The sequence below is a fragment of the Podarcis melisellensis genome (assembly GCF_964234715.1).
Source record: "Podarcis melisellensis genome assembly, chromosome: 3".
NCBI lineage: Eukaryota > Metazoa > Chordata > Lepidosauria > Squamata > Lacertidae > Podarcis > Podarcis melisellensis.
The window spans coordinates 29939166-29961365 of record NC_138530.1 but is presented as its reverse complement, the minus strand read 5'-3'; positions in this window follow the sequence as shown (position 1 = coordinate 29961365).

Here is a 22200-nt window from a genome sequence, read left to right as displayed (position 1 = left end):
GGCATAGCTGGCAACACCCCTCCTGTGATGAACCTCTACTTCCCAAGGCTGTTTGCTCTTCTCTGGGCCTCACTGGACAAGGCAGAGGACAGAATCTGAGGCCATCCAATGGTACCAAAGTGCAGAGTTCCAAGCTATATGCCTTCACATTATTTGATGGCTGAGATACAAAGGGAATTAAAAGGCCCAGTTTTGAACTAGGAGTGACCAGTGTAGAGGGATGCCGCTGTGTCTATGATCTCCCAGAATCAGTGTCATTGCTGTGTACCTGGATGGGGCAGAATGGGGCAGCTACAGTGTCATGGTGTTGCAGACGCACAAGTGGGAGCAGCAGATTGGCTACACCGATGCCTAGTGCCGGATTTACGTATAAGTTAAACAAGCTATAGCTTAGGGCCGCACTCTCTTGGGGACCCCCCAAAAAATTAAAGGAAAAAATCCTGGATGTACATTTCCAAAATATAAGATAAAAAACAAATAAAATAAAACATACATACAGCAACAATGATTTGTGTTGTGTAGGCTCCTATGATGTAAGTAATGGCCCTGCCTGCTAGCATGCTCCCTAAAATATCACTGGTTTGCTCATTTCTATATATAGGGTGCCTTCATTCTGCATGGACTGGTTACATAGCATGTATTTCACTATTAATATATTTCTTCTTAATTGTATTTCAGTTCAACAATTACTTTGATAAAATACATATTTTGTTATGTGCAAATGGCTTTAGATATCCATTCAGTCCATAAATTACCATATAGCATATATTCAACACAAAAAACAGTGACAATTTGTTGTTGACAAAGGACAGCTGGACATATAAAGGGCCCCATTACCTTCAGTTGCTTAGGGCCTCATCAAACCTAAATCCTGCCCTGGATGCCCCCATACTACCCTGACTTCATCATTGCTGTGTCCCACTCCTGGACCAGATCAATAGGCAGTAGTGATGCTCCTTCCAAGAAGCCAGGTGAATGGGGCTGCCCTTCCCCACCAGTTGCTCCTGCTTTGAGCCTTGTTGGGTCAGCATCTGCGAAATCTTGGAACCCTCCCAGATCTTGCATGACCTGTTTCTTGTTGTCTTGCTCAAGTAAAGTTCTCCCCAGGCCTTGCCTAGCACCTGATAAGCTCACAGCCTGCCTAGAAGAAGACAGTGATTCACTCCAGCACTGTCCCTGTGTGGATCTATCTTGGCTGTCAGCTTGATGGCAGATCTGTCCACTGCTAAAGCAATCACACAGAGGAGTAAACCCGGGAGTGGACCGGGCTTAAATTTAACAACTGAAATTGTGGTGTTTTACAGAGTGTTTATTTTTTGCTCCAACTTGTGGCTGAATGCAGCCTATCTGTCTTGTATTGTGGCCATCATCCTAAGCTGTTTGGCAACAACTCCCATTTTTGCTAAGTAAGTGACGAAAAACAGGAGGAGGTTTATCAAACTACAATAAATGATTTGGTGAACCACATTTCACCAAATGTAGACTGGCCTTTCTCCACCTGGTGCCCCCCATATATTGCAGGATTCCAATTCCCATCAGCCTTAGCTAGTATTGCCAAGGTCCAAGATTACAGGAGCTTGGAGTCTAGCAACATATAAAGGCTACTAGGTGCAGCAAGACCAGTGTTGACCATATTCGATTATTCATACTTCCACCTGCAGGGTTACAATGACAATCATTGACTTGGTTTGTATACAATTCACATTAACTCCTAACTATTAATTGAGTCTGTGATTATGAGATGACGTTCACACTTCTCTGATGTTATACAGTCATACCTCTAGTTATGTACCGCTCTGGCTATGTAACTTTCAGGTTATGAATGCGGCAAACCCAGAAGTGCTTACTTCTGGGTTCGGCGCACGCGCATGCACAGAAGCAATCTGTGCGCTTTGCGCATGTGCAGTAGCAGCACTCTACTTACGGACTTTTCAGGGTGCAAACGGCACCCCGGAACGGATCGCGTTTGTAAGTAGAGGTACCACTGTAATTAGTATTTAAGGTAGGACAAAAATCCAACCATCAGAGCAACTCAGTGGCTCATTTTTGCATCTTTAAAGACGTCCTATTGAAGCCCATGACACAACTGAAGCCCATGACTCAACTGAAGCCCATTTGGGGGGGGGGGCTTGGGCAAGGTGCAGTCAGTGAATCCCCTCCAGCTGTCCCTGCAATCCATTCACTTGCAAAGTCTATATAACTTCCCAGAGCAGAAGACATTAAATGGAAGATGTTGCTCTGTCTCCTCATTTTATCACTGAGAGGACAGGTAAGCAGGAAATGACAGGAAGGAAGAGGAACAGGAGGAGAAAGAGGGCAGAGCCAAGGGACAATAATAGATCACCTGCTTGTTTGGGGTGCGAGCACAGCTGTCCAATGCTGCCTGCTCCTCTTGGCTCAGCATTCACAGCTATCAGAATCAAGACATATGACAAATAATTGAACAAATTAACGGAAGACATGAATTGCTAATAGCCATGATGGCTTTGCTCTGCCTCAATAGTCGGAGGCAGTAATGCTTCTGAATATCAGTTTCTGGAAATCACAGGAAGATGAGAGGGCTCTTGTGCTTTGGTCCTGCTTGGAGGTTTCACTCAGGCATCTGGTTGGCCACCGTGAGAAGAGGATGTTGGACAGGCCTAGTCCAGCAGGCTCTTCTTATGCTCTTATAATGGTACTGCAGAGAAAAGGTACACTTAACTGTTCAACAATGTTCACAGCTGCCACGAAATGTTGAAGAAGGGGTTTTGATATGCTAATTCTCAGTGAGGGCAGAGGGTTTTTGTGTGATTGCAATCAGCACCCATTACATAATCCCCATTGAAGTGTTTTCTTTGGAGGGAAGGAGGGCAATTCAGACTGGGGGGAGGAATACATTGCTGTGGGAACATCAGAAATAAACAAACCATTTGAAAGGTTTAGAGTGCCACAATATTTATAAAATTAGAACGTCCCACTCCTTGGACGCAACTTAGCTTATGTGGGCAGACATGGTGAATGATGTCAACTGGTATTTATAGCTCCTGCAGCATCTCTGGAGTCCTTAGTGTCATAACATTGGCTTATTAGCCACAAGGTCCTTTATGCAGATCCCACAAGCCGCTTGTCTTACACCCAAAAGATCAACACAACTTTCAAAAGAAAAGAAGAATAATGTTTCTATGTTTATTTCACAAGTCCTCCTAGAAGCATTTGTGAAGCACGAATGCTTATACCTTTCTCCAGCTGGAACATAACAGTGCATCATGACTCATATAGCAGAGAATTTGCCATACCACTGGCTAGAAACATAGGCTTGGTTAGTACATTAACTTAGAGCAGCCACTTTGCAGCTGTGGTGGGGAAGCATCAATACAGATGGACTCCCACCATTACCACAATGTAATGAGTGCAGATGCTATGATATCCTGTATCCTCAGCTTTGTTAAAGGCTATTCAGGCATTCAAGTGAAGTCATGTGATCTCCGCATGATTAGTAGGGCAGGATCATCCCTGACTGGAGAGTCTAACCATATTCAGTTGAATGTAGCTAGAAGCTTCCCAGAGACAGTGATACCACAGAGAGCATGACCATGTAGATCCTCCTGGCTCTCTTGGTAGTGCCTGATAATATCAAGCACTGACATTCTTCTGGGGCAACTGAAAAGGATGGGACCAGGAAGCACCATTTTGGGGGGCTCATGTCCCTTCTGAAAAGCAATCTCAGAAGGTTGTGGTAGGCTGCTATCGGTTGTAGCTGCCTGGTTCATTTATTTCATAAAATTTATAGACTGCTTGATTGTAAAAACAAACAAACCCTAAAAGCAGTTTACAAAAGATGAAATAAGGGGGGGGGGGGAGAATCACCATCCTACTTTATAATATGCAAAATTTAAAATACTAAAACAGATTAAAATTACCTCAATTTACTAATCATCTGGGTAGGTCTGTCTGAATAGGAAAGCTTTTAGCAGGGACCAAAAGGCACCTGCTTGAGCTCCGTAGGCAGGGAGATCCAAAGTGTAGATGCAGCCATACTAAATGATAAATTTTTTACAAATGTGGAACAGGTATTATGTGGCATCTGTAGTGGTGTCAATTCCACCAATCAAAGCACTCGAGTGGGCACAGTGGGGTAAGGCAGTCTCGCAGATAAACTGGTCCCAAGTTTTAAAGGGCATTATATCTAGAAAGAGGTGCCGGAACTCACCATGAACACCTCCCTTGTTCTCCTGTAATGGCAATGGTGCCCACCTGAGAGGTTCCAGAACTGAGTTCCAGAGAATTCCGGCTGGAAAAAAGCCTTGCTGATAGTAACACCTTGAACCTGACCCGATAGCAAATTGGCAACCCATGTGCATCTCCGAGAACAGGTGCTATATGCTGACAAGGCCTCATTCCTGTCGACCTAACCCCATACCATTTGCCTCGTTGGCTGCCATTATGTCAGGAATTTCTCTAGCTGGGCTATAATGTGCATTTGACGTTGCCCCAAAGCCCCACTCTAAAGTTAGCCTCAGGACAGTTGAAGATATTCCACCCTCCACAACCTTTTAATGGATTTGGCCTTAATTATAGAGAAAATATCGAGTCGCCTCCCCCACATCACGTCAGCGCCAACGAAATCTGATGGCTGACACAGGAGGAGGCTGATGAGACCTGACAGGCCTGTTAGTGTTATAATGATAGGATCTCATTAGGGTCCAGATGATCATAAAAACATCCATGTTTTCTGATAGGTGTGCCGTGTCAAATTCAGCAGCCACAGCAGCAGGGATTGTACAGAGAGTACTTTTCAGGCCCAGTAGTCTTCGTGCCATATAGTGGCTGTCAGGCTGTCAGGCTGTCAGGATTGTCAGTCACATCATGTTATTGATTCCAAAATGCCTGTTGTCGCTACAGCCACACTGATACAATGTGTTATATTGAAGCACAGCCTAGCCCACTCGGGTTGGCAGCTTGTACTGCTGGGCTGGTTTTGGGTAGGAGAAGAGAAAGAGAGATGAAGGACAAGAGATGGAAACATGATCCATAAAGATGAACTTTGTTAACAAAGATCTGTTTGTTTTTTAAAAACATCTTTGTTGAAAATTCAAAAAGTACATAATTATATGTGCACTAAACATGGTGAGATGTAAATAAAAAAAGAGAAAAAGAGAAACAGAACCCTTGTAGAAGGGGAAATAAGGGGGAGGGGGAGGAAAAAACCCCCAAACAAGGTTATTATTGTACTTGACCAGATCTTAACCTATTACAGTATTTGTAAGAATGGATTCCAAATATCATTGAATTTGTCCATGGCAAGTCTGCATTTATATGCAAGTTGTTCATATGTTGTAAGTTTGCATAAGTCTTCAATCCAATCATAGGAGGGAGCTGTATTTTTATTTTCCCAATTCATCATTATCAGTCTTTTTGCTGTGGTAAGGGCACAGAGAGTCCACTCATATTGTCCTTTTGTAAGGTTCCATGTACTGGGCATATAATTCAACAGGATATTTTGCTCTGTAAATGTAAGGATGTTCCGTACAGTTCTGTTCATGGTTTCAGTTACCTTCAGCCAAATATATTTCAATATAGGACAATAAAAAACATGTTTTAGAGAAACATTATCTCTATTGCATCTCCAACAGTTAGATACCTTAGATAGCCCTTTTTAAAAACAAACATAACTGGGTCCAGTATATTCTCAATATTATTTTTTGTTGTATGAGCCTTATACAAAGATCTATTTTATGGAAGAATGGAAGCCTTTTTCAGACTGTTTAAATAAATATTATAATATGATGAATTTGCTAGCAGGATTTGAACTATGAGCAACAGAAATTGTTAGAGATTATTGTATAGTGGTGCCTCGGGTTAAGAACTTAATTCGTTCGGGAGGTCCGTTCTTAACCTGAAACTGTTCTTAACCTGAAGCACCACTTTAGCTAATGGGGCCTCCTGCTGCCGCCGCACCGCCGGAGCACAATTTCTGTTCTCATCCTGAAGCAAAGTTCTTAACCCGAGGTACTATTTCTGGGTTAGCGGAGTAACCTGAAGCGTCTGTAACCCCAGATACCACTGTATTGTGGTTATGATATAAAAGAGTGAAGACAGGAGTGAAGCAGGGGCAGAGCAACTGCTTTACAGATTGAAGGTCCCAAGTTCAATACCTCACACAGACAAAACGCCCCCTTTTTTTGGACATTCAGTATTGCAACATAGCTACTCCCCATTTGAGCCGCACTCTTCAGCACACAAAGCTTAGTGGCTTCCTTGCCTGTTTTAGCTATGCTCTGGTGCAACTTCACATAAAAAGCTGAAAAGCTGCCCTCTAATACATGTTACTACCTCGTCAGTTTCGGCACAATCAATACAAATAAAGTTCAACAGCAGACAGAGCCAAAGGTAGGATCTGCAAGCATAAATCAATAAGGTGTTTAGGAGATAAATGGCATGTGTTATAACTCTCTGAAATCCTTTATTTCTGCTTCCCAGAGACCACATCATGACACCAAAAAATCAATTCAGAAATCTCCTCACTTCACCCCAACTTGCTTCAATGTTCTCTAGAGAGAAACTTTGTGCAAGCTTTAAAAAAAAAAAAACACCACAAGGACGATCGCCCCAATCCAGCGAAAGTCCATGAGCATCATTGAAGTTTTCTTCTGGCATGAGTTATCTGAAATTGGGGGGGCCACTAGGGGGCGCATTGGAAGATGGCCGACAATACCATCTCTCCGACCCACACGGGGTAATTAAGAGGCTGTTATGGGAGTAGGCGGCCTCCCTTGTTGCCCCAAGGAAATGGGGAACACTGCCCTTGCCTGCTGTGCCCATAAATCACCCCCTAATTTGAAAGAAGGGGGTGAGGGCCCTAGGCAGAATGCCCACTTGTGGACCTCGGCTCTCCTGGACGCTGTCTCTGATCGCGCACTAGCTGCAGCAATTTGGAATAATTAATTACAAAAGAAGCAAATGCACATATTTCAAGTGAAGAAGGGGAGTGAAGTCTGCTAATTTAAGTGACCTCTGCAAAAGAAGACGACGGGTTGGAGAAACAGGAATATTTTACGATGAAGATACACCAAAGGCTGGGTATGTTGACAACGGGACTGAATGGGGGGGGGGACTTTTTTTACTTTCCTTCTATGTGATTTACAAGAACCCCTCCTCATTAGAATCGTCGGTTGAACTGACCCAAGCAGGATGATTAAGGTCTGTGTGGAGATAAACTTTAACCAAAAGTATGCTTTATGGAGATTGAGAAGCAATAAGAGCTTTTGGAATGGCACAGCAATTAATACGGAGTCACCATCTTGCCAAAGGATTTATAGCCGAGAGAAGGAACGGACTTGTTTTCAGACTGCATTCCTGGTGAATCTCCTCAGAGGTTTTGAGAAAGGAGGCAGATTAGTGAAGATTAATGACGCTAAGACTGTTTTGATGTATGGAAGTGATGTTACTTGGAAAACGTCTGGATATGGCTACTGGATAAAAAAATAATAATATCCACGCAGGATTACAAACTGTCTAACCAGCTTGTGGAGACTATCAGAGGTCACAAAGAGAAAGGAAAAAGATATGAAAATAACAACAAGAGTTGTGGAAAAACAAGAAGAAAGGACTGGATAGTACTGTGAACATCATAAGGTTAGATTTGTAGACATTAAAACAGCAGTAAGAAGCAAGAAGTTGATTGGATCCCCTTCAGAACTTGAAACCCCCAACAAAAATTTAAAATTCGGCTGTGTAATTTGGAATTTATGTAATTTGGTTTGATTTGATGTGATTGGTCGGTTAATAAAAAATTATTCTTTAAATAAAAAAAAAGAGTTATCTGAAATTGGATGGGGAATTGTGTGTGAAAATTGCCGCTTCACACCCATTTTTTTAGCCTCACCCACCAGAGCCGGTGTGGTGTTGTGGCTAGAGTGTCAGCCTAGGACCTTGGAGATGAAAAAACAAAACAAAACAAGTTTTTAAAACATTTATTTATTTAAATGTTTGCGGCATACAACATACAAAGCTACAGTAAGGTCAATAAAAACGTCAGTAAATACTGGTTGGGAAAAAGAAATTCACATTTCAACGGCATGTCTGAATTAACACAGTTTCCCCATGGCATCTAAAAGAAGGCAAGAATGGTTACAGATAGGTAGCCGTGTTGGTCTGCCATAGTCAAAACAAAAAAAATTCCTTCCAGTAGCACCTTAAAGACCAACTAAGTTAGTTCTTGGTATGAGCTTTCGTGTGCACGCACACGAAAGCTCATACCAAGAACTAACTTAGTTGGTCTTTAAGGTGCTACTGGAAGGCAAGAATGATTCCTGCCAAGCCTCTACTGCCAGGGAGTTCCACAGAGCAGGGTCTACCACACTCAAGGGTTGGTTCTTAGTAAATGATGACCAAACCTCAGGGACATGGGGAACATGAAGTGCCCCATCAGAGGATCTCAGTGCCTGTGCACACTTCATGAATTTAAAGCACACGACTTCCCCCAAGGAATGCTGGGAGCTGCAGTTCCTAGCACCCTTAACAAACTAGATTCCCCAGGATTCTTTGGGGAAAGTCAGGTGTGTTAAATGGATTGCGTGTACAGAACCAGTGATGGAGATGGAGCATAAGCAATCATAAAGTACTTCAAGCTCAAGTTGTTTAGGGCTTTGTGAATGAACACAAAAAAACCTGTGAACCTGGCCCAGTAGCAAACTGGCAACCAGTGCAGCTCCGCCAGCAGGGTGATAAGGTGTTGCCAGTAACTTGTGAACGGTTTGGCCGCTGCATTCTGTACCAGTTGCAGCTTCTGTACCAGGTATAAGGGCAGCCCCACATATAAAATGTGTTGCAGACAATCACACAAAAGCTCATACCAATAATAAACTTAGTTGGTCTCTAGGGTGCTACTGGAAGGAATTTTTTAATTTTGCTTCGACTACAGCAGACCAACACGGCTACCTACCTGTAACTAAATTTATCATAAATAGAGTCTGAGCATAAATAGAGTCTCGTGCCAGCTGACAATCCCCCTGGCAAGGGGGTTCCTTACTCAGTGCAACAGCACAATTTATGGGCAACAGCTTATTCTGCAGCTTCACCTACAAACAAAACAAAACAGGATCAGTTGGCTGATCTCACTCAGTCCTGAACAGAACACACACTCCTTTGTACATGCTGAACATAGGGCATTGGCTGGTCACAATTAGATGACTCTAAATCCCATTGCTTTTCATGGGGAACTTAAGCACGTGCTCAGGTTCCTCCCATTGAAATCTGGGAGACCGGATTCTGCCCATGCACCATTTGCTGTTTGCTATGAGTTCAGCTGCTCACAAGTCACTCTTCCCTATTCTCTAAAGGTTACAGCACAAACCATTAAGCATGTTTCCAGGAGGTGTTTCAAAACTATATATATTTTGTTCTGCTCCCTGAAGATAGACTTCAGGGGATAAACTGCTGCACTGATGATACGTTTGGGAAGTCATTTCAACACCGGGCTCTTAGAAACCAGCTCTTTTCTCTGGATAGAAGTGAATAGCTTAGAACCTGGACTGAGCAACTGCTAAAGTAATTCCCATCCAGCTCTTTTGTTTCCCGTGCTGCTGCTCTCTCTGTAACAGTGATCTGTAATCTCTGATCCTACTGGGGTGCACCAGACTACGGCTTCCTTGGCACTTTTCTCAAGTGGCTCTTGCACATTTTGGGGGGAGGAATTACCTCTGTCCATGGTCAATGGCAAAAGTCAGCAGGGTTGGCCACTTCCTGAGGTTGACACCCTGGTAGGGATTCCCACTGCTGAAAACCGTCACCCCGTCTGCCTTCTCCTCTTCCCTGTTGTGGGGCAGTGATGGCAGCAAGAATGGGGACAGCGATGGACCTCAGTGTCTGGGCTCAACAATCGGGGTGGAGTTGCTCCTTCAGGTACACTGGCTGAGGCCATTTAGGGCTTTAAAGGTCAGCACCAACACTTTGAATTGTGCTCGGAAACGTACTGGGAGCCAATGTAGGTCTTTCAGGACCGGTGTCTTGGTGGCCACTTCCAGTCACCAGTCTAGCTGTTGCTGGACACTGTCATAGTTAAGCTATGGAACTCTCCCATAGGAGGCAGTGATGGCCGCCAACTTGGATGGCTTAAGAAGAGGATTGGACAAATTCATGGAGGAAAGGGCTATTGATGGCTACTAACCATGATGGCTGAGCTCTCCCTCCCCAGTTGGAGGCAGTAAGGCTTCTGAATACCAGTTTCTGGAGGCTACAGGAGGGAAGAGTGCCCTTGTTCCCAGCTCCTGCTTGCGGGTTTCCCACAGGCATCTGATTGGGTACTAAGATGGGCCATTGGCCTGATCCAGCAGGCTCTTCTTATGTCCTTATGTTCTCTGAGCAGCCCCAGCCAGCATGGAGGGGCACCACTGCCCAATCCTTTTATTAGAAATACAGTGGTACCTCGGGTTAAGAACTTACGGTAATTCATTCCGGAGGTCCATTCTTAACCTGAAACTGTTCTTAACCTGAAGCAAAGTTCTTAACCCGAGGTACTATTTCTGGGTTAGCGGAGTCTGTAACCTGAAGCGTCTGTAACCTGAAGCGTCTGTAACCCGAGGTACCACTGTAATTGTAAAATATCTTAAAAGAATATTCTCCCAATTAATCTGGGGTGTCAGTGAAAATGGTTTTTTATTTCACCAGTTTAACTGATGAATTAATTAAATACCCTGCCCCAGGGAAAAGTAAATCTCTGTGTGACGTAGTTCACATGGGGAAGTGAAAGAAAATGAGCACACAAGCGAGGCATAGATATAAAAGTTCCTTGCCTGCTAAAATCAGGGCTATGGCACCTAAGCAATGAGATCTGAGCTTGGTGCGAATATGATGGTCACCTGTAACTGCACCAGGGCACAATGTGTAATTCCAAGGGTAATCACAGCAAAATGATAGCAATGGAAGTGTCTTCACGATAGAAAGCAGGTGGTTGACAAGGTGAAAGAACCCTCCATTTCTTAGCACTAAATATTAGCTTTCAGGCAACGTTCCTGGCGCACCATTGAAGCATGACCAACATAGGGAAGTGCTGAACAGCTTTCTAGCTATTTGATAGAATTCTTATCATCATAGCTAAACAAAAAACACCCAACCCACATTGAGATGCATGTTCGTACAAAGCAGCTGACATGCTGAGTCAGGCGACTGTTAATCTAGCATATCATTCTTATTTCAATATTGGCCATGTAGATGCTCTGAGGAAGTTAGGCAAGATGACAAAATTAAGCCCCCTGTTTTGTTTTGTTTTTCTAATTCCCAGAACCCGGTACTCACAGATGCATTGTCCCTGAACATTGGAGAGTTTATTTCTAGCTGCTATGGCTGGTAGTGGCCAATAGAACTATTATTTCAACCTTCTTTATAGCAAGCATTTATGAGAATCAATGAGCTGTGTCAATGAATTCCATAGATAACCAGTGCCGTTTTTAAGAAAGTAGCTGCATGAGAGTGAGATCTGTTCTGAGAAAGCAAACATAATTTCTTATTTACTCTGAATTTTCTTTTCTCTCCCCCTTCCCTCTCCTGTATATGTACATTAGTGTGCATTCATATGTGTGTGCATATTTAAATCACTCACCAGTTGTCCTTTTCACATGAGCTATCCTAGCGTCCCCCCCAATAAGCCAATGCATTTATTTATTTAATGCATTAATAACCTGCTCTTAAGCCAAAAGGATTCCCTAAGTGGCTTACAAATAATCAAAAATCAGGGTTACAATATAAAAAGACACAACACAAACAGAAAAGGAGGTAGGGAGGGAGGAGAAAACCAGTTCTAAAAGATACAAATAATAATGATGCTACCAATAATAAGCAACTGAGATGGAAAGAGTTCAGAGGTGTGTGTGAAGCTGGACTCTCAGCTGAGTTGATGGAGTGCCACTGCTTTTTGGTGGTGGAGGCTGGTCCATTGCCCCATGACCTCTGCTTGTCCTCATCTGCCTGCCCTCTTATTTACATCCATTCCAGGGGGCCGCTGCCTGTTAGCTCTATCCTCTTTAGTCTCATTGTTGCCCCCGCAGAACTAAGAAAGGAGAAGGATGAGGGCAAAACTTGAATTGGTTTGCTCTGCTCATCATTGGTTCTGGCTCTGCCTGTCATTGACTCTGACTCTTCCTACTGTTGGTCTCCCTGCCTTCCACCCTATCAGCACCAATCCAATGGGCACCAGCCACTGCTGTTTCTCCTTCCCATCCTCCCCTCCCCTGCTTTCTCGCCTGAAGCCTGATGGAAGGCCTGCTGCCAGGTTACAGCTGATGGAGGGAGGATCCCAATGGTGTCGATCTCTCAGCAGAGCCAAAGGAGTGACCCTGCTTCCCATCTCTCCCTCTATTCTTCCATCTTCATGATCATTTCATTACCCATCCCTAAACTCATCTGGAGGAGACTCTTGAGAGTCCCATGGACTGCAAGAAGATCAAACCTCTCCATTCTGAAGGAAATCAGCCCTGAGTGCTCACTGTAAGGACAGATCGTGAAGCTGAGGCTCCAGTACTTTGGCCACCTCATGAGAAGAGAAGACTCCCTGGAAAAGACCCTGATGTTGGGAAAGATGGAGGGCACAAGGAGAAGCGGACGACAGAGGACAAGATAGTTGGACAATGTTCTCGAAGCTACCAACATGAGTTTGACCGAACTGTGGGAGGCAGTGGAAGACAGGAGTGCCTGGCGTGCTCTGATCCATGGGGTCATGAAGAGTCAGACACAACTAAACGACTAAACAACAACCAACTCATCTCAAAACTCATCTTAGAGCCAGAGCTTAAAGCGTTGGAATAGGACCTTGTTGGAGGAACTGGTCATGGGGAAGGGGTTCATTTCTTTCATGAGTGCAAATCACCCTACGGATGAGACAACAGGTTCAAGGTCAGCCAAGCCAGTTGCTATGGCAATGACCCAATGCTGACTATATAAGCGATTAAGGCATGTCAGCTCCTTAGGTCTGGGACCTCATGCTGGCTGAGTGTTGGGGTCAGACTTGTGACGTGAGTCGGAGTCTGTGTTGTCTTGATTTGCTGGAGCAACAGATATATTTTGTACTTCTATAAAACTGTATCTGTATCTGCAACTCCTACAAGCTGAAAGTATATATCAGTGTCCGGAACTGTATTACTGAAACCTTATCTTCTGCAGCAGTAAACTATGTTGGACCTTAACCTGCCTCTGTGTGGTGACTGGAACTGGGGGTAAGTTTTGCTATGTGAATACCGCACCTCAGATTCCCTGCAGACCTGGGAGACCAGGGTTCAAAGCCCTGCCCAGCCATGAAACTCTCTGGGTGAACTTGCACCAGTCACAGTCTCTCAACCTAAGCTACCACATATGGTTATTGTGGGGGATTTAATGAGTAGTGGGAGAGCCATGCACATCACCTTGAGCTCCTTGGAGTCGAAGGTGGGATATAAACACAAGAAATGAAATAAATAAATAAAACCTGTATGAGGAAAAATAAAGAGACACAAAGAGCCCCATGCTGAGGCTCCTGAAATAGAAACAGAAGCAGAACAAGAGAGGCAAGCTTCTTCTTCTGAATTAGTGAGCAGAGAGGTGAAACTGAAATAAGGCGGAATGTGGGCTGGGCCAGTGAAGCTGAAGGCATTTCTTCCACACCAAAGGGGGCTTTGCCTAAAGCAAGCCCTCTGCAACCTGTGCACCCTGCCTGTTGACAGGTGATGAAACCTGACTATTGAGAAAGAAGACTGAAAATGCCAGAAGACAAAATCTCACACCACAGAAGGTTAGCATCAGTGGAGATAGTAGGAAAAAGAAACACAACGGGGAAAGCAGCAAGGAACTATGACAAGTTACAGATAAAAATAGCTGGTATGGCCATTTCTTCAGCACAGGGCATGAGGGCCAGTGTGCTAAGCAGTTCAATGAGAGTTGGATTTGGAAAGCGAAAATCTTGGGTTTGAATCCTTGCTTACTACTGTATAAGAATGTTAGAAGATAAGAAGAGCCTGCTGGATCAGGCCAATGGTCCATTTAGTCCAGCATCCCATTCTCACAGTGGCCCTCACTCCCCCAACCTGAACTTAGGGTCATGGTTTATCTTCCCACTTGCAGGGCCTTGACTAAGGGTCTGTGTGAGTAGGTAGTCCAAAAGGATTCCTTAGGCTTTCTGAAAACTTAACGAACACATCCCATGTAATTGTGGAAATCTGTTGCGCCACTGATATTCAAGTTCCAAGCTCCCAAAATTCAAACTAAAGTCTTCCTCTGAATGTCATCCTTTCGGAGCCCAGAACATTTCCCAGAACTGATTTGTCTGGATATTTTTTTAGAAGTGATACCTTCTCACAAAGTCTGTTCATATTAGGCTAGTTGCAAAGGCTGCCCTTCGATTCCTTCATCTTACCAGGGAGATAAAGGAACATTCGTCAGTATCAAGCCCTAATGAATGTGACAGACCCTTTTCCAAAGGAGCAGTGACTGTAAATGCAAGATAGGGACAAGTTGGCAGGAGGAGATAGCCAAGCTAACACCAAAGGAGTTCTGAAAGTTCTGAAGTCATCTTGTCTGGTTTTAGAACTAAGCATGTTGTAGAATGGTTTTTTTCTGGATGCAATGCAGCTCAACTTGTTTTTCATAACCTTGCCCTAATCATCGTACACCTGCGTGTGTCAAAATAGCTCTCCTCCCAAAGGCTGCAATTGTTCAAAGCAGTATAACCTGCACTCTGAGTGAACAATCTTTCCCTTGGAATTAGCTGAGATGCTTAATGTGGGAGCAAATGTCTCCAGCAGCAAGTTTTGTCTGCCCTTCAAGAAGAGCGTGGTCTCGTTCTTGAAAAAAATCTGCTTCCCTTCTAATACCAATGGGACACCTGAAAGCCCTGTGGTTCCTTCCTTGATAATTCTTATCAGACTTCTAGCCAGTTTGACTGATATTCCTGTAAAGAAAGATGAAAATGGAGAATCAAAGTTCTGTACCCAAAGGCTGTCAGCAATTGCCAAAGCTGGGGACCCATTTCTGTTCTGTTATCTTTGCTGCAGAGATGGAGAATTTGGGCTTGCCCTCAGCTCAGAAAGGGCCCTCCTAGGCATGTGCCTTCCAAACCACCACATACCTTCCAACTGCCCTGAAAATGCTGGGACCATCCCAAAAAACCACCACAGCTTCTCACAGTGAGTCCCAATTTCCCAAGGAGTCTTCCCTTCAGTACAGCATTTCAACAAGTTACTGAAAGTTCAGATCAGTGCATCCCTCAACCACATTTCTTAGACCTCTGCCTCCCGACCCCCCCCACTCAATATGGCATTGCTTCCTGCTTCCTGCTTCCTGCTTCACTTCATGCCCTTCGGGGACCTAACCTTGCTCACTGCCTTTTCATGGAACTGGGCAAGCAGCAACAGCAGCAGCAGTAGCAGGTGCTGGGCTGGGCTGGCAGCTGCACACTGGGAGAAAGGTTGTTGCTGCCACCTGGTCTCGGACCCTTGCACCTTCTCTGAGGTAGGTGCTTTGGATCTGAGCCACGCAGATCCTGAAATCCTGAACAGAGCCATGTTTCAGCAGAAGGAAACCTGGATAATTTCAAGAGACTTCATTCCAGGGAAGTGTGCTGAGGCTGAAGCACTACTGCAGTGAGCAAACTATTGCCATGGCCCTACGAATATCCAAGTTTTGCTTGAATGGTATAGAGAAGGCAATCTCTCTTATAACTCAAAATGCACCTTCTTTATTTTGAGAAACTGGACTTGTTTACAGCAACCTTGAGATGCATGTATGAGAACGGCTGATCACATTTACTTGGTCATCCTCTGCACCGTGATTCAGAGGAAAAAGTTAACCAGCACCCATAGGGACAGAGATGCGAACGAGGCCATGTCCTTGGCATTTGCAGTCATGCTAAGGCTGAAAGCATGAGAAAGGTGGTTTAGTCTCTGGGGGAAGGACATAGATGGCATTTGCTCTATGTCTCTTGGTGACTTGCCAATGAGCGCTATTAACATCAGCGTCTCCAAAAAGGTCAATCAATCAACCTGTATATTTGTGGGATGCCCTTTATGCCAAGCGCCTCCAGGGCACTTGCTAAAAATACAGACATCCAGCAGGGCCACTTAAAAACAAAGATAGCCAAAAAAGATTAAATGCAAAACACACATACGCATTAAGAGCTGGGTGAAGAAGACCCAGCAATAACCAGCAATTATCTCAATGACTCATTCAACTATATGGCCATATGTGGCTGAAGGAGGCTAGAGTCAGATGCCCTTTAAATGTTACCCCAGCTGCATGAGAGCTGCATTCCCAGGCCAGCCCTACCATTAGGAAGAGTAAGGCAGCTGCCTGAGGCTGGGGGGGGGGGCAGGGAGTTGCTCTTTTGTCAGTGGCTCTAATGCAGGTATTTGAATGGCCAGGCACCCTTGTCTATGGTGCAATTTGTTCATAATGCTAAGCCACTTGGGATGGTCGTTATATCTCTCTTTTAATTTTTCTCAGTATCTCATTTTCCAATCTTTGGTTCTCCCCATTTCCACATCAGTTTACAATTGGGCTCAAGATATAAGAGAGGCCTATAGAGAAGGAAAGGCAGACGAGAGGGGTGACATAGCGGTGGGAGAGAGGAGGAGGGAAAAGAAAAGGAGAGACCATAGAGTTTGTGAATGGGATTACTAGAGAAGAAGGACAGAGGGAGAGGCTAGCTGGACACAAACAAGGAGCAGGTGGTGGAGAGATGAGAGGCAGCGGGAAACCCTGAGTGGAAGAACCAAGAAGCAGAGAGGGAATGGATTTCAGAGTATAACACAAAGATGGAAGGGGGGGGGAAGGCACTTGGAGCCCTAGGAAAGTGAGTGAAGAGACCCAAATCCTAATTCCCCAGCTCGATCACATAGATAATCTGTAGGACCATCACTGGTTGCCCCCCAGATTGGTGAGGCTAATCTGATGTCAACAAGGATCTGAGCCTCCAGGGTCATCAGCCCAGCAAAGTGGAATGCACTCCCAATAAAGATTCAGCAGGTGTATTCTGTGCTTACTTCTAAATGGTTGCTGAACACTTTTTATGCTTCCAGGTTGTGCAGACAATTAAGGGGGGGGTATCTTTCTGTAATAGTTAGCTGGTGATCTGTGTTTTTATTATATGTATATAATTGTTGCAAACTGCTTTGACTTTTCTTTTTAATGAAATTGTGGTCCTGAGCTGTTTAAGGCTTTATAGGTCAAAGCCAGCATTTTGAATTACCATGGCTGATTTCTCTGTTCTGAGACCCCAAGTTTGCTGCGCCTCTGGGAGAAGCAAGATGTTCTCTTGGAATGTGAATGCTCTGAACTCTGTCCATTTAGAATCAGATTGTATATATGTGCAAAGAAACCACATATCATAAAGACACCACAGTCTCCTCTGTGCCTCATTGTCCAAAGGGAAACACAGACCCTGGTAAGTGTGCCTGGTACCTCTGGAATCTTGCACTGCTCAGCGGAGATTGGGGTGGCATGTAACATAACTAAGTCTGTAAAATGCAAATGCATAATGGAAGGGAGAATTTAATAAGCCCTAGGATATTTTTATTTATTTATTGGATTTATAGCCCTCCTCCCTTTCTCCAAGGTGGTGTACACGGTTCTCCCTCTCCTCATTTAATCCCCCAAACAAAGTAGGGTAGGCTGAGAGGCAATGGCTGGCCCAGGGTCACCCAGTCAGCTTCATGGCCAAGTGGGGATTTGAACCCAGGTCCAGCACTCTAACCACTATATTATACTGGCTCTCTTAATAACATAGCAGAGCATAAATGACTATATTGCTTTACCCACATGAATAATTTTTCCAAGCAATAACTTGCTTGTTTATTATATTAAATAGCCATCATTCATTCATTCTCCCATTCATTCACTCACTCGTCCATTCATGACCACTGCTTTATCACGTCTTCTGAATGTTGCCAGGCAACCACAAGATATTACTAGCGCATCTGCTGCTGGCATTGTGTTGTTCCACCTGACCATGTACACATACGTCGCTTGAAGAGGGAAATGTATGTTTCAGTTGAACACATTCAACTGGAAATGCTTCCGATCTGTATCTCAGTAAAGTCTTTGGCACATTTCCCCCAGTTCTGCCTTACCTCTTTCTCAAGCCTTTTGAATAACAGCGTTTGCAGATAGACATCCAGACAATATCATGAGACTATACATCAGTCCCTTTTAGATAAAGTTCAGTGGGGGGAATCAAAACTGCTCCCAGGGAAACTTAAATTAGCCGCAAAGCAATTACCTTAAGTGATTGAAAAAATGGTTCCATAAAATCTTATTTAAATGAGTTTTTAAGTGGTCGGCTAATTACAAGGTGGCTGCGCTAGCGATGAGTAAAACTCACGAATCTGAGAATAAGAGAAAGAAACACAAGTGTATTGTCTAAAACATTAGTGGCTCACATTGACTATAACTGAGCTGTAGAAAGGGCTCTGTGAACTGAAAGCAGAAACACTGTATGTATTTATGTAACCCAAGAAAATCTTTATTAAAAACAGTAAAAAAGAGTAGATACATGCCCAACTTTCTGACTAGTGTAGTGATGCCCTGGGCATCTGCAGTAGCTTTCCAAACGCCACTTGAATTCTTAGCCAAGCCTCAATGATGTGCTGGGTCTGCGCCTCATGGTTCTGAAAATAAAAAATGGAGATGGTGCTACCAAAACAATATCCAACACATTTGGTACTTGCATGCATTAACCTGAGTATTCTCAGGGGTCCATTGTTAGATTACGCAATAGGCAGACCAAGCTTGTGTTTAGGGCACCAGCAAAGGAGGGGCATTAAAAAATTGACCGGTGTTTTATGGGGGGGAGGGTGACATTTGATATTTCAAAAAGAAATTCAAAATAGTCATAGAATTGTAGATTGAGAAGGGACCCCCCCCAAAAAAAAAGTTCATCTATTCCCTTCCGCTGCAATGCAGTCATCATGGGGGGGAGGGGAATCAAAACTTTGTTAGACTTCCTTACACTCCACTACACATGCATCTCCCATTTTTTCTGGTCTTTTTTATTACTTATTCCCAGCAAAACAAGGGGCCTCCTACTAACATAGATCAAAATATTATTATTATTATTATTATTATTATTATTATTATTATTATTATTTATTTATTAATTAATTAATTAAATTTGTATACCGCCCTATAGGTGTAGATTTTAGGGCAGTTCACAACTTAAGATTACAATATAAAAAACACAAAATACACAATAAAAATAAGAACAAAGACCACCTAATAATCTCCTCCTTCCATAACTCATTTAAAAGGACATCAGATGTCACTCAGCCCAAGGCCTGGTGCCCAAAGGTGTATAATGAAAGTGCCAGCCAAACCTTCCTGGGGACAGCATTCCACAAACAGGAATAATGTGAGGAAGTCAAATTTTGTCATGTGGTGCAATAAATCTTTGTTATATTTTTATTATCATTGATAGAATACCATATCAAGGAGTTACATGTAGTTTTGTTTTGATTTGTACACTGCTCACATCCAATAGGTACACCCTCAAAGGGAAGGGAAGAAATAGCCAGTCTGATTATTTTCCTCATTCCCTGCTAGCAAACTGGTTAGCCTCCTCCTCACCTCATTCACTCCCCAGAGCAAGGAGGGTCTGTCAACTACCCTGGCGGTGCTCTGGGAGATGATGTCATTGCTTTTGCTTTGAAACCAGTCCCGGAGCCGCGCTCCCCTGCATTCTCCCTCCACTGCACCACCAATAAGGAGGCGTCTTCCCATGTAAACTATGCACAAGTGCCTTTCTTGACTAGTGTTTAATCTAGCAATTGCTTCGTGTATCGAGCAGTCTAGGGACAAATTACACGTGACACTAAATGCACCATCAGAAAGCATGTCAGTTTTTAAAAATTATTGATCAATAGGCATGAGACTCCGATTTTCATCTGGACTGCACCACATGGAGAGGTTTAACCCTTCCTTCCCCAGCCACAATTCTGATGAAAATTCTCTCCCCTCTCAGTGCTGCTCTTAGCCATTGCTAAGGGGAAGGGGGCCAGAGCTGCCATTGGTGCCCAAACTAGTTATTTTCTGGGGGGTTTTCTCACTGGGATCACGACTGGGAAGGAAAAGGTTAAGCCTCCCTTCCCCTTGTGCTGCGGTCTTCATGCCTGGGTACTGAAGAATCAAAAATCCCTGACATGCTTTTGGATGACACATTTAGTGACACACACAAGGGACCACGAAAATCACTTTGGCGTAGTTTGACATTTGAGGTTTTGATGTCGATGTGCTGATACAGATGCTGATAAAACTGTGGCAAACGCTTGTAGCAACATACCGGAAAGGAAGTGGCTTTTTGTTTGAAACGTGATCCTGCAACTGACTTAATTCCAAATCACCCAAATATGTACAACTGGCAGTAAGCAGCAACTCAACGTTGCTTGTGAAACAACAACTCCCAACCCCCTACGATTCATTTGCTTGTTCCCCCTCCATATTTCTTCTTTCAGGGTAGCCAACAAGTGCATTCCTACCAGTGGTGGGCAAGACTATTTGTCCGCGAAGACAGATGGTCCAGTGACAATCTAATACAGTGACAAGCAAGGGGTTGCATGTGCTCGAAAACATCCAGCAGAAATGATGCAGAGGAAATGATGAGAAAGTGCATGAGGAAATTGCCCTCTTCTTGTGTGATGAGGCTCCACAGAAGATCTGATGACCTGTTAGTGTTATGAAGCAGGTCCAGAGCCAGGCCAGGACATTTTGCTGCCTGAGGGGGAAGGATGAGATAGTTCTCCCCATACCTCGAGTTCCATCCCTGTTGAGAAGCCAAGCACACCGGCACTTGAGTCTTATTGCAACACTGTCAAAGGAATGGTGTCCTCCACTCAATGTTGACTCCAGTTTTTCGAGGGTCCTTGAGCAAGACTCTATGAGTCAACTTCCTTGCTGCAGCTGTTCCAGGGTCTCTTGTTAGTCCCCCCCCCCAAGCATGGTGCCTGGAAGACAATACTGAGCCTTGATGCCATTCCTGCCTTGCAGCAGACTAGCTTAGAGGGAGCAGGATAGGCTGTGTGGCATACAAAGCTCTGCTCTGCCTCAGCAACTGCTATGGTAGGACTGGCTCTGGGAAGCCCCTCAACAGGCATGGACACAGGTATTTTGCCATGCTTGCTGGGGCTGACAGGAGTCAAAGTTCAGCAATACCTGGTGAGCCCAAAGTCCCCCACACCTACACTAATATCAGAAGATAGGAATCTACAGAGTTACCCCAGATGAAACAGGTCTCAATAGTGATCTTGAACCTGTGTGATGTCCTGGGAATCCGATTCAGAGGCTGAACCGGAGGAATCCCAGCCTGCACAGGAGTCCCCGCCTCCAGGGCCAGCTGAGCTGGGGCAGGGCCTTGATTCTGAAGCGCCTACACCTGTGCTGGATCCTCAGGAGCAGGCACCAGGTGAATCCACTCTGGCTCCAGAGGTGGTTGAAGACTCAGTGCCTACAGGTGAGTCTCCCCCTGGGTCCAGTAACCCTTCAGCCTCTCCTGAACTGCAGAGGCTCAGGGCAGAGAGGCGAAGGGAACTGGTTTCTCCCAGGAGGAGTGCTCACCTTAAGGCCAGGAGAGGTGGGTCTCCTGGGGGCCGGGACCGCCCCTGGCCTCAGAGAAGATAAAGGCCAGTCAGCCCGGTCCCAGGTTGTGGGAGCAACGTCGTTGAAGAGCTGTTTTGGCCAGTATCCAGTCCTGTTCCCCTCAGAGTTCCTGTCCTTGCCCGGCTTCTCGCTGTGGACCCCACTTCGCCCGTGGAGGACTGTCTGCTGACCCTCAACTCAGGTCCTGGACCTCTCCCCGCGGTAACCTCCCCCCTGGACCAGCACAACCTGAAAATGATCCATGAGTACCAAAGTCTTCCCCCACTTCCTTTCCTTTACAGTCTCAAGCACGTTGGACCTTCAGGTCCCAAGAACATAGCACCTCAGATCCACCATGAAGTAGATCACTCACCTCACCCCATGAATTCAGTCCCACTCACCACAAGCATACTCCCAAGAACCCCCTACTCTTGAAGCATCTGACATGCAATGAACCCTGGCAGAAACAACACAAGGTTATCCAAGTGTAGCACAGGCCTTGGACTTTGAAGAAAACAGCTCCCAGCTCTCATCAGCCTCAGCCAGCCTGGTCAATGGTCAGGGAGGAAGAGAGTTGGAGCAGCAACGTCTAGAGGGCCACAGACACAAAACTCACCTGTTCAAATTGCCATTCTA